At 41.0% G+C, this 17,896-nt stretch overlaps 1 protein-coding gene and 1 long non-coding RNA gene across 4 annotated transcripts in view; one reads left to right on the forward strand and one right to left on the reverse strand.

The window, feature by feature from the left end:
* Window positions 1–1,159: 1,159 nt before the first annotated feature.
* On the reverse strand, window positions 1,160–6,547 carry LOC129036683 (uncharacterized). Its single transcript, XR_008502622.1, has 2 exons — window positions 5,008–6,547; window positions 1,160–1,428 (listed from the first exon to the last, which is right to left on the reverse strand). It is a non-coding gene; the product is annotated as an uncharacterized LOC129036683 (long non-coding RNA).
* The window catches only part of SMAD5 (SMAD family member 5), a 50,497-nt gene continuing 36,464 nt past the window's right edge, over window positions 3,864–17,896 (forward strand). Inside the window, exon 1 of one of the 3 annotated variants that reach the window (XM_054488180.2) lies at window positions 3,864–4,616. The gene's annotated coding sequence lies outside the window, so the exon portion shown is untranslated. Of the gene's footprint in view, window positions 4,617–5,405; window positions 5,618–17,896 lie in introns of those variants that run through there. The other 2 variants (XM_054488179.2, XM_063665219.1) reach the window with 2 other exon arrangements.

Below are 17,896 nucleotides of genomic sequence, written 5' to 3' on the forward strand. Positions count from 1 at the left end.
AGAGTTCTCATGATTAAGACTTCATGTAGTTAAAGAGCTTCCTAGAGAACATGAAGTTTTCATCTCTTTCCCCTCTCCTCAATTCCATAACACTTTCAGATTTTCACCTGCTGCTCTGGATTTGTGGTGGGGTACACACATGGTTTGGCTCATCTGAGACTATGTCTCTGAGGATGAAAACTGAGAAGGTAGAACCCCAGAGGTTATTCAAGTTAACTTGGGGGGTGTTTGCCATCAGGAGAAACAGATGCTGTTTAAGTCAGGAAGAAATGAGTGTTCGCTCCAAGGCCTGCTTCAGAAAGCCTCTTTGTTTTATGACTCTGGGTGCAAGCAACCCTTTTAATTTTGTGTCTTGGATTCCAGCCATAGGAGGCCTTCTTTAATGTGGCAGATGGCTGGAGACAGGCAAGCCAGGTTTCTAGACTCTACATTAAGCTGCCTTCCCTAGAGAGGAGTCTCCTAATTATGTTGCTCTGAAAAAGAGAAGAAAAGATACCTTAAAATGGACACATTAAACTTATACCACGTGTAAAGTAACCACTGTCTTAAGCATCTGAAAACATGTGGAGGTCAGGAAACCTTTGAGAATCTGATGAAAGCTATAGGCTTTTTCTGCAGAAAATTTGTATGTAGGTAGATACACAAAAATGTGCACATTAATTCCCAGGGGTGGGGTCACGGATTCTCTGATATCCATCCCTGAAGCTTCAAGGAGTCTGTGGCTGCCAGATTCCTGTGCTTTGAGTGGAGGCAGCTGTCATTCTTTTACTTTTTCATTTTTCAATACATTATGATCTCAACTTCTGAGCTATGAAAATAAAGGGTCTGTGGATTATAAGGGAAGCATTTCACACCAGAACACCAAAATTTTACTGGAAAAAACTCCTTTCAAATATTGGATAAAATTACTTTTGCATATTCTCTGGTCAGCATGGAAGGTTGGCTCATTCTGTTAAAGACTGACATGAAAGCTCTTCTGACAAACATGATGAACTTTTTCTTACTGGATTGTGGGGTGTGCCTCTGCACATCATTTCCTTGAACCCTCACTCATCTCAGAACTCCTCAGTTGAGTTCTGGCTTCTGCACTGTTTCCAATATTAAGAATTGGGTGCAGTGGGCAGTCTGCCAATTAAAGAATAACACAGAATTCTCAGAATTTGGAAAGGAAGCTTTATTGTTTCCAAGGACTCTGCTGGAGGAGTCATACAAACTTCGCCATTTCTTCCTCTGATGTCCATGTCTCATGATTGTCTGAGGAAGGGAGAAAAAGTCTTTGAAGTGACTACCAGGATCCTTTGCAGATCTCTGGGATGTCATTCACTCATGCTTCTATGCTGGGTGACTCCTACCATCATCACATTCTTCCAGTTCTCCCAGTAGGGTATGCAGTAGTCACGTAGGCAGAGCCTTCTGAGCTACAGTAAACTATGAAATTAAGATATTTATTAATGATTTTCAAACCAAAAACAATTTGTCTCAATTACCAGACATTTTAAAATTAAAAAATACAGAAATATTTCTAAATTATTCCAGTTCTTCATCTTCCATATATTGTTTCACCTTTCCCGAAAGTTGCCTCCTTCTTAGACCTGAAAAACTCAAGGTGGGAGTAGGTCATGGGCTAAACATTTGGGCTAATTCTCTACATCAAATTGATAATATAAACGATTATTGAAAAAATTCAAAAGAAAGGATCATTTCTTCCGTAAACATCAACCCAACCCAAGAAAAACTATTTGGGATTTAAATCAGGGTTTCTCAACCACAGCACAACTGACATTTTGGGTTGACTAATTTTTGGCAGAAGGAGGCTGTCCTGTGCATTGTAGCATGTTCAGCAGTGTCTCTGGCCTCCACCGCCTAGATGCTAGTAGCACCACCCTCCTAGTTGTGACAACCGAGAACATCTTCAAACATTGCCAAATGTTTCCTGGGGGTGCAGTCACCCCTGGTTGAGAATTATAGGACTAAATTGTCCAGAAATAGGTTTCTCTACAAGTAAAGTAAAATTGAGTATTGGAGTTGCTTTTATCTGGTCTTCTTGATCAGGTGAATGGCTAAATGAAAAAAGCAGTTTGTCTGTTTTGATGCCCCACTGACTATGTCTATCTGTTCAGATCATCCTGTTCTACATTTGTTCTTAGATCCCATTTGATTGCCAAAAACAGGGACCTCCTTACTTCATTCTTATGGTTCTGGGATGACTGTTCATTTGCTATTTTATAATGTTTTTGACTGTACAGATATTTAGTGATCCCTCTGATTTTCTATAGCCTTTGAGGTCTAGGTAATTTCTTAGACCTTCGGAAGGCTGCTGGTGTGGTACTAAAATCTCCAGTCCTCTCTTCTATGTTATCTCTTCCAACTTTAGACCTAAACTGAGCTCAAACAGCAAGTTGGAGAGGTTGGAGTCTCTGGTTGATTTGATCAGTATGTGGACACATAACTTAGGAAGCAAAACTGTTGGCTATGAGATTACATATGTGATTATGAAAAGGAATCTTGTAATCACAAATTCTTCTGACACATGTACAGTGACTGCAAAACAGCAAATAATTTGTTTTGGGAAGGATTTTATTGGCTGTTTAAAGTGAGGAGTATCTCTACTATACAAAATATTTAAACCAAATTGTTATGTCCTACAATGTTCAACAAAGCACTCTGCAAACATCAGTTCTGGAAAAAAAACGTATCCTCTAAGGCAGGATTACATGCACTTCTGGGAGTTGTAAACCCATGCAGGCTCCAGAAATATTTGCCTTCCAAGGGCTGGAAACTTCTGAATTAACAACAAATAATCAGTGAGTGTGACAAAGAGTTAAAGTACACAGACTTTACTTTCTCAAAGTTTATGATGTAGTAAAGAAGTTTAAGATGGAGACCTGAAATTGCAAACTGGTGGCCAGTAGGCTAAATCGGGACCATGGATTTGTTTTGTTTGGCTTGCATGTAGTTGGCCTCCAGAATGTCTAACAGAGTGAGAGGAAGGGAGCAGGGTGGGGGGGGTGGGGGGGGGTGGGGGGCGGGATGTAGACAGACAGAGAGAAAACTAGAAAGAAGTTGCTAAACAGATATAATTGAGATTTTCGCATAAAAATCTAAATTTCCAGCTTTGCTTGAAAAATCAGAATATCTGCCAACACTGGGTCCTTATTCCCACATTTCCCTATGGTAACAGTTGGCTGGAATGAAATAGCAGTGACCCCTTTGGTCTCTGGAACTAGACGCTCACTCTCTGGTCTCTTCCCCCACTTCCCCTTCACTCCTTTACTAGGCCTCTGTCACCATTTGAGATGGCCACCCCTAATGCAGAGACTTCTGAAACATTTATTTAGTTTCTTCTCCACAGAAATAAACTTCTAGAGCCTGGAGCAAAACAGCGGCTGCACCATTTGTGTGTCAGATGAGATTACCCTGGCTCAGGCCATGGAGGTGGCAATTGAGGTGTGAGAAATGGTCAGATTTAAGATAAATTTTGAAGAAAGAGTTAGTAGAATTTCTGATGGATTGGATTAGGGTGTGAAAGAGCATTCCAAAATGACCCCGATTTTGATTTTTACTTATTTTAAAAAGAAAACCTACAATAGAACATTGGAGAGCCAGTACTGACCTTTTAAAATAAAAACAAAATTATTCAAAAGCTTTTTCTTACTAGTACCCTTCAAATCGGGTACCCTATGTGGTACCAATATTATATTCTGGGAAATACTGACAGTTTCGGAAATTTGGAGGAAAAAGCATTGAGAAGAGCTCCAATTACTAAGAAAAGAGAGTCCAGGAGATGGGGTGGTGTATATAAGCCTATGGATGGCATCTCTGCACCTCAGTGGCCCCGCCTGTCCAGGGGCTGGGTCCCGACGGGATCTCCCTCCCCACAAGGAGGTGGAGAGGGTATGTGTCTTGAACAACTGGGGTTGCGATCCAGTGTATGGACAGTCCCACTCCTGGAACTCCAGGGTGGGCACTCGCTCCATTTCCACAGGCCCTCAAGGGTTCCAGGATTGCCCCGTGGGAGGGGTTTTAGTGCTGCATCTAGTAAGAAGCTGTAAGATGCTCAGAAACATGTTTTGAAGCTACTTTGCACAGTAAGAAGACTCTTCATTCAGATATGTATTACAAATCAATAAAAGTAGCTAAGTCGTATCTGAAGATGTTTTTGTTTACACTTTGTATATGACAGAAAATCTCCAGTTGTCTGTGTCAAGGACAATTACTTAATTTTATTACAACGTATGCTGATTTGGTTAGTGGAAGCTACTAGCGCCTACTGTGGTGGTGGTGGGAGCTATCTGATTCCCATTCCCAGGCCTGGCCATCGACTCGAAGGTCTCCAGCTGATTGGAATTGGCGTTGGCCGGCGAGGAGCCCGGCGCGGAGGCTTCTTTCAGCCGCCCGGGCAAGACACCCCTCCCTCGGTCCCGCAGCTGTGACCCGGCCTCTGGCGCGCATGCGCCGAACCCAGCGGGCGTCCTCCCGGGCTCCCTCTCCCTCCCTCCCTCATCCGGGTCCTGGGCGAACGGGCGCCGTGCGCGTGTCCCGCGGCCGAGCTGCTAATAAAGTTGCAGCGAGGAGAAGCGCAGCGACGGCGTCGGGAGAGCGCGCCTAGCTGGCCGGTGAGTGAGTGAGGGTCCCCGGCGCGCGCGGGCTAGGTGAACCCGGGGTTGCAGGCTCTGCCCCGGCGGACTCGGGCCGAGGCGGGGGCGTTCGGCCGCGGACGGAGCGGAAACGACCCGGGGCCTGTCGGGCGGGAGGTAGGCCGAGTCCTGGCCTGCCGGGGTCCCGGCCGGCGGACACGGTGCGGCCCAGCGGCTGCGGAGGCCTCGCCGGCTGCCCGGGGCGTCCTGAGGCGGGGCCGGGGCTGGCCCTGGTCCCAGCCCCGCCGTTACCGCCCAGACTTTGGAGGGAGGCGTCTGGGACACCCTGGAGGGGACCCCCTGACCCCGCGCTGTCCTGGGGAGCGGTTTGCTTTCCTAACTCATCTGATGTACCACCCTGGATACACACCCCTGATAGAACTGCGGTGCTCGGCCGGGCAGCCTGGGCTGCTGCACTGCGAAGCTGTCCAATTGCTTGATGAATCTGTGCCGCCGTCGCTTTGTGTTTCAAAGATAAGGATCCTCGCTTATCGGTGGGAATTACACTCTGGGCAGTTGTGACCGGCTACTGCAATCAGCTGGTAGTTAGACCTGGTTTCCGCCACTTGCCATGTCAGTTTTCACCACTGCAAGGATTTCTTCTACTTCATGTAAACTTCTCTGTGCTGCAAAGAGAATGCCAAAGCAGCGTCTTTTTGCCTTCACCATATTCAGCCGCTGGCCGGATCCTATACTTCAATATCAGGGCTCAAATTAATATTCCAGTCTCTTCCCCTCCCCTTTTCCCCTCTCCCCCTTTCAGCTGCTGTTACTACGTGGAGTTTGGAGCCTAAGCTTTGAAAACTCCCATGTGGCGCGCCCGTCTTAAGTCTGAGCATGCTCAGTAGCCAAAACAGATTTTTGGTTGCAGAACTCGGGCGAGGATACTCGGGGTATTTGGACGTTTGCCGGCTTCCTAACAGAATGTTCCGATTCTGGTGGTGATGGCATTGGAGAATGGAGCTTAGGCCAGCCTGTAGGTGAGGAATGGCTGAACACCCTGAGCCAGATCTTTATCTTGATTGTAAAGACAATGTTTCCTGACCTGCTGGAGCTTTGGGGCGGGGGGTGTTGCGGGGGGAGGGAGCAATTTTGGCTGCTTGTGCATTTAAATGGGTGTGGCGCTAAGTATATCTTGTTTACCTTATCTTTCTGTGGAAAAGTTTTGATGTCTAGGTTTGTCATATCATGCCTGTTGCCTAGCACTACCAAAAGGGTTCTTATCTAGCAGCAAAGATTGAATAGGTGGAGGTCGTGGCTTGGCCTCACAGAAGTTGAGAGGAAAGGGTACTTGGGTTGCGTTTTTGAAAATTCGTATTTAAAACTAGAGTACTTGAATTTCCTTAGAGTACCTGAATTGCCCAGAGTGAATTGGTTTTTAATTTTAATTTGAAAGACAAAAGGTTGAAAACCTTAGTCCCAGTAGGTTTAGTAACATTCCAAATAGCTTACAGTTTCTGCTAGATGCCAGTGCAGTAGTGTCCGTCGTGGGGAAAACAGTACCTACGCTCAGTGTGACAGTTTCACATTTATTGATCCAAATGTCGTTATGAAATTAGTGTTCCAAATTTAAGGAGCTATTTGCAGATGTATAGCAAATTATTTTGTCTTTTATTCCTTTGGTAACTATTAATATTTTTTTCTCTACGGTGCAAATTGTAAAAATACAAAACTTAGAAGAGACAGTTTAACAAAACTTAACCTTCATAAAGGTTGTAGATATTATGTTTAGATTTATAAAGTTTAATTTTGATGATTATTTGTATGATTGTTCCTATACATCTTCCTTTCCTTCCCTCTCCACGTTGCTGCTCCCTCAGTCTTTTTTACATTACTGCTGTTAATTTACCCATGTATCTTTGTTAAAAATACCTCATTCATCATTTTGTGCTTCCATTCCTTTCAGCTCATAGCTGAAATAAGCAAGAAAAGTTAGATGAACCTTCTCAATTGACTTTACTCTCAGGTTTTAAAGGCATCCACATGATATGGGCTAGTTAAAAGGAGGAAGAGAGCAGCAAACTGGAAAAAAAGAATAAAATATTTTCGTAGGTTCTGTACAGATCTGGTAGTATTATCTGCGTGTCTGGTTCACTGTGGTAGGCGCCACAGAAATGGGTAGATTGATAATGTGTTGCATTTCTTTCCCCTCTGGCAAAGTCAGCTATTAATTTCAGTGGGAGACAGTGGCAGAATGTTGTTACTAATGAGGTTTGAATCAGATTGTTGTTTACTGTTGGTTATGTAACATGTTGCTGGGAGTATTATTAAAAGTTGCATTCTGTAGCAAAGTAGAGGCAAGTAAATTCTGCTTACCCTCTTCACTGGGTTTTAATTCTTGGCTGAACCTGAAGGCACATTAGACTACAACCATAATTATACCTGGGCAGCCTGTCTGTTTCCTGTTTTCATCATGAACCCAAACATTATGATTTGCAGTGATGATCTTTTTTGTCCTTTGCATTGAACGGAGGCAGTGTGTTTTCTCCGTCTGCTGAAAACAGATTTGTAACTTGGTCAAATTAAAGATTTTAGTGTTTTGAAAACTAGGCAGTAAAATACCAGTTTTTCATTTCTTAATACAGTTACTTAAGTTGAAATACCATCTAAAAAAATCTATTTCGTATATATTCTTCGTCTTTATGTAAATTTTAATATTACTAGTACTTTGTAGAGTTAAGGAAACTCTTTTTGTTTATGACATATCAGTGTTTATTATTACCAGATGTATATGTTGGTCTAGGCAATGAGCCACACATCTGGGTGAATTTCAGAGCTGACTTGAGTACGCTTGAGGATATAGGTGTCTATTCTCTTGGTTTATCAGTCTTCCCTATTTTTATTTCTAGAGGGTCTATATTCCTTGTATCTGTCTGTCTGTCTGTCTCTCTCTGTCTCTCTGTACACTAACCACAAAGAAGGCAAATAGTTTATTTCTTCAAATGTTACAAGCAGCTTATAGCCTGTGGTTTGCCAGTCTACTCATAAGGTCAAAGACATTGAGTAAGATTCCCTTTTATAAGGGATACTAGTAGCCTGAGGAATGATTCTTATCTCCACCAGTCTGGATATTCTAGTGAAAAGAATACCTGGGAAGGTAGGGCCCAAGGAAGCTGGGGTGCAATATAGGGTGCTTTCCCATCAAAACAGATGATGAAGGACCCTTGGAAGCTGACCCATGTCTTCCCCCGGCCAATGGAGTCTAGCTCTGTCGCCCAGTCTGAAGTCCAGTGGCGCAATCCTGGCTCACTGCAACCTCCGCCTCCCGGGTTGAAGCAATTCTCCTGCCTCAGCCTCCCAAATAGCTGGGATTACAGGCACCCACCACCATGCCCAGCTAATTTTTGTATTTTTAGTAGAGACGGGGTTTCACCATGTTCGCCAGGCTGGTCTTGAACTCCTAACATACTTTGTTTTTCCACTTCTGAAGTTAATAGAATAATAGTCACTGGAATTTGCAGTTCATTGGTGTTGTCACATACCCGTTACCTCTAACCAGAGCTCTGAATCTGAGAAGTTTGTTTACTAAATGGAAGGTAAAGATTTAGAACTCTTTTGGAAGAATTGTTAAAAACTAGATTGTTGTTAGGACTAATCTCATAGGCCACCTTAATATTCTAACAGCCTTTGTTGTTTTCCAACCTGGAAAGATGGGGTAATTACAGAGTTCTTAGGTTTTTCATAAATAATCAGCTAGTTCTGGGCTATTTGAGAGTGTCTCTCTGTGTCGCCCAGGCTGGGGTTCAGTGATGCGATCTTGACTCACTGTAATTCTGCCTCCCGGGTTCAAGCGATTCTCCTGCCTCAGCCTCCTGAGTAGCTGGGATTACAAGCACCCACCACCACATCCAGCTAATTTTTTGAATTTTTAGTAGAGATGGAGTTTCACCTTGTTGGCCAGGGTGGTCTCGAACTTCTGACCTCAAGTGATCGGCCCACCATGGCCTCCCAAAGTGCTGGGATTACAGGTGTGAGCCACCGTGCCTGGCTGGGCTCTTTATTTAGTTTTGATTTTTTTTTTTTTTTTTTTGTCTTGGACAGCTAGATGGGGAAGTTTTTGGCCCAATTCTAGTAGAGTGGTGTTTTCAGTGACTTTTCTTCCTCCTTTTACTGTATCCTAACTTGGTTGAGATGATATTTTGCAAGAAAGAGTTCTTTATTAAGTCAGTTCTGTATGTGCAATACTATAATTGTAATTCACTTTTGGAAGCAAGTTATTAACATACATTTTGTAAATAGGTTTTGCTCTTGAATTTTTTGGGACCCCCCCTCCCATCTCTTCCTATAGCGTATATGTAATTTATGAACTGGTACAATATAGAAGTTTGAAAATGATTTGACCTGTTAAGATTTTAGCAGGGTTTTTTTCTTTTGATATCTACATATGTTGTTTTGTTATACCGAAAATAACAGAAAAAAACTAGTGTCCCATTCCCACCTTTTCTCTGAGCATAGCAACTGGAGTCTTGGGAGGAGGCTTACATTTTTCAAATTTAACTGTGATCTCAGAATATGGCTGGTGCTTTCAAGGCAAGTTTTGTTTTGTTCAGGTTTGTTTTCATGATGTGTTAGGATCTGCCTAGTATCCTATCTGGTAGGCTGTACAACTTGAGTTCTAGTTATTCTGGTTTGTGTGTTCCCAGGAAGAGGGGGTTCTGTAAAAATATTTAAAAGCCAGTCTTCTTCTGTTTTCTTCTTAGTTACATCTTCTGTCTACTTTACTCATTGACCATTTCTCATTCTTTGGAGTTGGAAGTGTAAATTAAGTGAATGATGACACTAGAGCTGAAAAGGTACCCAGAGCCATGTTTATTCCCTTTTCTTCTAAGCAGGGAACTTGAACTCTGGGTGCACATGAGCTCTCTGGAGAACATCTTCATAATGCACTGTAATATATGTCGTGTACACAGGTTAGCTCTTTGTGCTCCAGAGACACATTTTACAGTCATGATTTGGTATCTGCACTTGATGATTTTATAATTTAAAGGAATTGCTACAAAGATTGACCAGCTCTGTGTCTGTTCCTGTGCCTACACGCCTGTACAAGCATACTCAAACACATCTGGTAGCAATGTAGGAAATCTTGCAGGCTCTGTGGGGGTGAGTGATACATTTAGATCAGGCTCTGTTTAATTAGGGGACTTAGAGGAGCAGGTGAAGCTTAAAGAGTGATTAAAAACTGGGAAACAAAAGTCTGGCTGTGGGAGATAATAAAGTAGAGAATTCTGTGGGCATAGAATAGGCAAGATTATGCAGTGAGAAGTGTTGGGAATCATGAGTTCAGCTCCTGAAGGGCTTTGAAATCTGCTATGAGAACTTCTGATGTCTTTGGAAATCGGGAGCCACAGTTGAGGAAAGTGGTGATTTAAATGTTTCTCTGTGAAAATAATTTTGGCGCCCATGTAATTGTATCCTGTCTTTCTTGTAGATGTTCTTATAAAGAATAGGATTTCTGAATCTAGAAGAGCTGTGAGCAAACATGCTTTTGGTTTCCTTCTCCTCTCTGCGTGCAGTTGTGAATGTGGCTTACAAGTTTTATAGCAGTTGTATACCTGGATCTAGGGATGGTTTGAGAGTGGTGGTGGTGGTTGTCTATTTGCTGACACTTGGTGACTACTATTGATAATTAGAACCACAAGGGTAAGAGATTTTTAAAGCTTTACCCCCACTTCCCCCCTGCCCCCAAAAGTTACCCTTAGGTTGTATGTACGGAAGTGTCTTTCTTCCATTGCAGGGGATCCTGAGCACCTTGGTTCCCAAGCCTCCTGCATGGTCCGAGATTCTTGTTAAAAATGTGGGCGGTAAGGCCCTTCTGCCAAGCTTAGTGAATCTGAATTTTGAGGGATGGTTCTAAGGAATTTGATGATTTAAAAACCCCATGTCCAATTATTTTGTACAGGTTTGAATTACAATACAATGGGTTGTGACCCATATGGGCATTTATTTTCATGGGATGATGTGCTCAGGAGATTTTGTTTTGGCCGATAGTGTTGAGGAAAATTTGGGGGATTGGTTTGCTTGCCTTTTTATTTCAGATTGCAGCAGTCATAGAGATGTTGGAGCAGAAAGTGAAAGTTGTTTCTGTGAGTTTACTTTAGAAATCTGGCTATGAGCTATCTGTGTGTGTGTGTGTGTGTGTGTCTTTGTGTATGTGTGTCTGTATGTATGTGTGTCTCGGGGTGGGTATTGAAGTCGGTTTGTGTGTGTGTTTATTATGAAAGTTGGTCAGGATGTAGTACTTCCATAACCTGAGGTAAGAACAGGACCTTTGGGTTATTGATTCAACATGAATTCATTTGAAATAGAAGCCTTGTGAAGCTTAGCAACATTTTATTCGTATGGTTAATGTGTATAAAACTTAACCCTGAATCTTCCTTTAGCTTTCTTGTTTGCATTTTCCAAATCAGTTGATGTCAAACCCCATTCTTCCAGTTGTCCAGGCTGATACCTTGGAATCATTGTTAACTCATTTGTTCTCATACACCCCATGATCTCCTTCATCAGGAAGCTTACTGTCTTTCGTATGTCTGCTGTTCACCACCCCACTGCTATCACCCTGGTGTAAGCCATCGTCATCTTTCCCCGCTACCTTAGATTACTGCGTCTCTAAACTGGTCTCCCTGCTTTTATCATTGCTGTCCACCCCTCCTCCTGCTTATTCTCAACATACCAGCCAGGATTTATTTATTTATTTGTTTATTTTGTGACAGAGACTTGTGCTGTCACCCAGGCTGGAGTGCAGTGGCATGATCTTGGCTCACTGCTACCTTGACCTCTTGGGCTCAAGTGATCCTCCCACCTAAGCCTCCTAAGTAGGTGGGATCACAGGCATGTGCCACTGCACCTGGCTAGTTTTTTAATTAAAAAAAATTTTTTTTTTGTAGAAACGGAGTTTTAAAAACTATGTTGCCCATGCTAGGCTTGAACCGCTGAGCTCAAGTGATTCTCCTGCCTTGGCCTTCCAAAGTGTTGGGATTACAGGCATGAGCCACCACGCCTGGCCCAGGATAACTCTTTTTTTTTTTTTTTTTGAGGTGAAGTCTAGCTCTGTCGGCCAGGCTAGAGTGCAGTGGCATGATCTCGGCTCACTGCAACCTCTGCCTCCCGGGCTCAAGCAATTCTCCTTCCTCAGCCTTCCAAGTAGCTGGGATTACAGGCGCGTGCCACCACACCCAGCTAATTTTTGTACTTTTCGTAGAGATGGGGTTTCACCATGTTCACCAGGCTGGTCTTGAACTCCTGACCTCAAGTAATCTGCCCACCTCGGACCAGGATAATTCTTTAATAGTGTAAGTCGAGAACTATCATGTCTGTGCTCAGAGCTCTCCACTGAGTTCACAGTTTCCTTGGAGTACTGTAAAAGCTAAAGCCTTTATATCCAGCATGGCCATTCTGGCTCTCTGGTATCTCTTTGACCCCACTCCTTACCTTTTCCCCTTTGTACACTGTATTCTCAGGCTATACTGGTCTTCTAGCCAGTATATGCTCTTCATGCCAGGAGCATGCCAGACATGCTCCTGCCTTAGGATCTTTGCATTGCCTCTTGCCTTTACCTGTAATGGTTTTCCCCCAGATATATGCCTGTTGGCTCACTCTTTTATTTCCTTAAAATTTTAACTCATTTGGCACCTTCTTGGTGAGACCCAGCCCAGCCACCCTGTTTAAAATTATACCTCTCTTCCAGGACTTCTTGTCCACCTTTCCCGGTTTTAATTTTTCTCTGTAGCACTTTTCACCTGACAAACATATCATTTACTATATCTCGTTGGCCTCCTCCTGCTGGAATATAAGCTAAATGAGGACAAGTGTTTTGGTCCCTTTTATTCACTTCTGTATTCCCAGCTCCTAAAATGCTACATTAATAAATATTCTTTTGGATGAATGACTTGGATGAATTTGACAAGTTATTGTAATGTATGTGGTACTGTTTTTTAAAGATTATATTCTAGTGCGAGAGACAGAAATAAAGTAAATAAACAAATTATTATGAATCAGTTAATACAGTGAAGAAAATGAACATAGTATTGGATTAGAGATTAGGGAAAATCTACTTTATATAGGATTATGGGGCGATCAGGGAAGGTATCTGGGATGAGAGCTAAAGCTGAGACTTAAATAACGATAGAGCTAAAAATTAGTGGCCAGGGATTAAGAGAAGTGGTATAAGCAGAAAATGGCATTTGTAATATCTGAGGTTCAAAAGACATTCCAGTATAGGAAGATAAATGCTTTTGAAGAATGAATTCTTACTAATATTTATTGGGAGCAGGAATAATGCTTCTGGAGTTTTATTTCATTGTTTTGAGGAGCAACAGCTCATTTGTAGTAAGAGGACACACTGTGAAAAGTGCTAGATACCTGGATTACATGCCCTTTCTCTGTCTCTCTGTGTTCCTGTAATAACTTGAGTGTATCTCATTGTACTTACATATAGGGGTATAGTTTGATGTCTGTTGTGCTACGTTATTCTGTGAAGGGAGATTCTGTCCTGTTTGCATTTTTGCTATTCCCACTGTTCACTCATATAGTACCTTTGTATGGGACTTAGAAAAAGGCCTTCTCATTTGTTCCTTCACCCTTGCCTAGTGCTGATAAACCCCTGCATGTCCTACAATGTCTGCTAGATAGTAGGTGCTCAATAAGTGTTTAATGATTCATGGCTGTTATAGCTGCTGAGTCAGTTAATGCACATGTACTTAAAGAAGTAGGTGTACTTTATGATAATCATTTCTGTATTTCTGTTGATTTACCTAGAGTACTATAGTTATGGAAGTATTTGTACCTAGTTTCTGATTTGATTTTTCTTAGTTTCAACCTCCAAATTTGTATAACCGCAAGTATATTAGAGAGAATTGTTTTGAAGCAGGAATGACTCATGATAATGTAAATCCTCTCTTTAGTAAGGGTTCGTAATATGGCTGAGGTATAGCTGCACTTTAGTTTTGAAACCTGTTTTTCCTCTGACTCTACAAGAAATATGTTTATTTTAAAAAATATAGAATTGGATGAAGCAGAAAGTGAAAAGTACATCTAACCCCACCACCAGGGCTAATATCACATCCCCTTTCTTTCATTAAACAAATATTTATTGAGCATATGTATCACTAGGCTTACAGTGATGAGTGAAAACAGATACAGCTCTTCTCGTGGAATTTACATTCTTGTGGGGACAGATTGGAAAGGTAAATGTAAAAACATAGGTGTGGTAAGTGCTACAAAGTAGGAGTATGTGATGCGGTAAGCATATAAGGGGGGGACTTCTAGCCAGGACGGTTTGGGAAGACTTCCCTGAAGAAGGGATGCTTGAGCTGAAAGAGAGGTGAGGTGTGTGTGTGTTTTGTAATGTGATAGCTTCTTTTGTAATTCATGATATACCGTAATTTTATAAGGTTTTCATTTATGGCTGAGGTACCACTGCATCTCTTTTGATATGCTAGTAACGTTCTGTGTTCAGTCAGTGGTTGCAGTTTTTCAGAAGAATCAGGGAACCTCACATACACAGGAATTTCTAAATATTATTATTACCTTGGTTTTCTTTCTAGCTTTGAGGTCATTTCTCTAAGAAATGACAAAATACATCAATAAAAGGGTATTATCAAGTCAAGTCTTCATAAACCAAAGGTATGCTAGGAAAGGCCAAGATAATAGCAGATAATGGGTTCATAGCTGTTAAGTCTCTCCAGTTTCTAGTGTAAGAAGGAGTATACATTCCTGTCTGCTCAATTATTGGCTCTCTGTGCTTGGTGTACATTTTTTTAAACTTAATTTTAATGCCCTATTTCTGTTGGCTATCATATGGAAATAAATCTAGGATAAAACTAAGTGATAGGCTAAATGGCATATGAAACTCTTTATAGCACCTGTTCTTTTTTCCATTACTCTCTAAGATCTTGCAGAGATTACGGTTAGTGTCTTTTAAGCCTGAGTTCCTAGCATGGAGTATTCCTGACATACACTAGTGGGCACCCAGTAAATTTTGAATAAATCAAATATCTCCTGTCTAATATCATAATTCATCTCTCCAATTCATATGATCCTCAATATCTACATATTTATTCCTTTTCTCCTTGAGCTTTAATTTTACATCTTCCTGGATGCATGCCAGTATTTGTTTCCTTATGTCCCTCCACTGTCACCTTCTTGCCTTGTTTTGGCCATAACTAGAGTTTCCCTTTGGTAAGTGATGTTTTCATTATTCAGGGTTTAAACCTTAACTTTTCTAGTTAGGCTTCTGTTTATTTGTGACATCCCTCGTATCTCTCTCTTTTTTTTTTTTTTTTTTATCACGGTGTGTGTGTGTTCCTCTCAGTTAGTTTACTACCATGGTTTTCATCTACCCTTTGTCCCCCTAGTTAGTCTCTTACTTGGTCCTGTGTTGTTGGAATTTTTGTCTTCTTGAAATACCTCTTCGAACATGTCTTTCAGCTTAGATAGAACTCTACACTGCACATAGAATTACTTCTAGCAGTCTGACTCCTTAGCCTTGTATTCACAGTCTTTCCCTGTTTGACCTTCATTCTGTGGTTGTGCCTTTCCCTTTTGCTTCACAGTCAGACTACCTGATTGTCACCTGCTAGCCTCCCTTCCTCATTTGGCTGAGTGATTTGGTTTTCCTCGTCCTTGTACTTTCTTGCCAAGTGGACTGCGAATGATAGATTGTTATATTTCTATCTCGTATTCAGTATTTTGGTAGTCACTCTCAAAATTTGTGCTTATATGACAAGCAGTTATTCTTGCCTCATCCTTAAGCTTCTATTCACTTAGGTGCAGTGTGTTTGAGTTTGCAGGGGAGGGGTAGGATCTGTCCAAACCAGGTGTTTTTTTGCACAGTTGCTAAACCCCCTCAACCAACTTCTTGTCTGTTACTGGCCATTTGCAACACAGTTAATTCCTTCTTAATCAGTCATATTCACCAGTATATAATCTTTTCACTTTTTTCTTCTTCCACTTTCCAGTTATACTGTTCTTTCTGTTGCATGTATGTACTCTAAATACCTCATAAACCAGAGGTGTACTATGAAAGGCCAAGATAATAGCAGATAATGGGTTCCTTATCTGAGTCTGAAAGTGTTTGATCACTCAGATTTAATTCCATTCATTCATACGGCAGTTTTGATGAAAATTGACTGTCTCACCTAACACAAATTGTCCCGTGGGTTTCCTAATGAGATTTTAGATTCAGATTTTGGAGGATTCTCTGGTTTTCAAGCTAGCAGTAGAAATTCTCTGAAAGGTTTCATGGACACTGTTCAGTTTAGTTTGTGTTTTTCTTTTATGATGCTCATGGTTAGCCTATTCTGAATTATTGTAACAAGACTTAGCTTTTAAAGAAAAGGCTGTTCGACACTTAGCATTCTAAAAGTTTGGTTTAATACGGCCCTAGTAAGAGCAAAAAAGAGAAAGCAGAATTTGTCTTCTATCCCTGATTATGTTATTGAAATAAGATTAACATTTATAAACAACTGTTTTACAATAGGTTTCTATGGAGGTTTATTGCAAAAGAAAATAGCTTGACGATTTAAGTTCCTTGAAGCCTATTGACTTTTTGGTTTTCTTAGGAACTAAATATATTACCTCTTAATATGTTTAGATATATATTAATATATCTTATTATATTGGTATATATTGATATATATTATTCCCACTGGTGTACTTTAGGATAGGTATGTTAGGTGGCTCAGGATGAGGATTACAGAGGTGCAAATAGAATCTGCTCAGAAGCCAGATTGTCTAGGTCATTATTTCACCTGTGTGGACTGTCAAATGCATCTTCCCTTGACTTACTAGAGAACTCAGAAGTAAGCAAACCCTGGAGCACCTGAAAGTACCAAGGATACAAATCATGCATTCCATGCTAATTGGATTCTTTTTGAGACAGAAGGAAAGTTCATTTTCGTTAGGTAGTTTATCAAGTTTCTCCAAAAGCAACACTGAGGAATATAGGAGAAGCTATGAGAAATGCAGAAAGAGAAAAGAAAAAAAAAGAGTTAAAAGAATGAGAACAAAGAAGGGGGTAGAATGATAGATACTGGTGGCAAGTGATGGGGAACATCAGAAAGGACTTTGAGAGAGGAAAAAAGAAAAAGCTGCCATATTTCTTCTAAGATGTAATTTTTTTTTTTCACCTCGTAACATAACATTAACTGTCTTACAGTTAATGGCATCTGAGTATTGCTTTTGGCCAGGTGGCAGTTTTGATCTAGTTGTCATTGTACAGGCATGGCTCTGACTTGCTGTTTCTGTTGCTGTCGTTTCAGTCTCAGTGTGCACATTGTTTTAACTTCTCGTGTTGAGTAATTGCCATTTAAAATATTTTCTTAGTTGTTGTTTTCGCATCTTCATTTACATCCTCTAGGAACACCAAACAGGCACCATTATCAAAATTTGCAGGATGGTTGTCAGTAGCTTGAAAGACAGTCCTGGAGCAGTGTCGGAACATTCTTCGTACTTACATTCTTGATGGCAGAAGGATGATACTGTGAAGAAAAATTTTAAGTTATAAGAAAGCATTATGCCATTTAATTTGCAGCTTTTTCTTCCTTCAGGGTTCGTAAAATAATGCGGACTCTTAAAGTACATGACTGTATGTTTGTTGAAATAAAGGAGTCCAACCATTTATTTAAAATCCTCAGCCTGATAGCAGCAATGTTCATGATTATTACAACAATAATAACTACAGCTGTCCTTTATTGAGTATGCACTGTGTACTGAGTTAAGTGTTTCTCACTTAATTCTCAGAACCTTTTAGGGCCATGGTATTCACGATACAAAATAGGAAAAAATGGAGATTTTGGGTTTAAGTGTTAGATCCAGAATTTGAACCCAAGTTTATTAGGCTTCAAATCCGGTGCTGTAGCTCCTCATCCTGTTATATAAAGTATCACTTTGTGAAAGACATAGAAGCTTTTATGCTTAAGATAAAATTGTCTTCCTTCATCCTTCTCCCCAAAGGGTCATATCCTGACTTTTAGCAACCTTTGTATCTTTAGGGCAACTCCATTCTCCACTGTGTATCGTAGATAGTTATGGGCACATTTCAGTTGTTCTATTAATTTGTAACTATTTAGAGTTAGTCTGGAGCTGATTTATATTTCAACTCTTTATTATCTAGCTTAGTGCCTTGGATTTATAGGCACTCAGTAAATATGTGTTGTATAAATAAGGCTATGAGTGTGAGCTTAAGTTTAGCACTGGTTATTATGTATATTTGTGTCTCAGTAGACTCTGAAAGCATTTAGAAAAGGAGTTATAGAGGACCA

The sequence above is a fragment of the Pongo pygmaeus genome, chromosome 4 (genome assembly GCF_028885625.2).
Source record: "Pongo pygmaeus isolate AG05252 chromosome 4, NHGRI_mPonPyg2-v2.0_pri, whole genome shotgun sequence".
NCBI classification, from domain to species: Eukaryota; Metazoa; Chordata; class Mammalia; order Primates; family Hominidae; genus Pongo; species Pongo pygmaeus.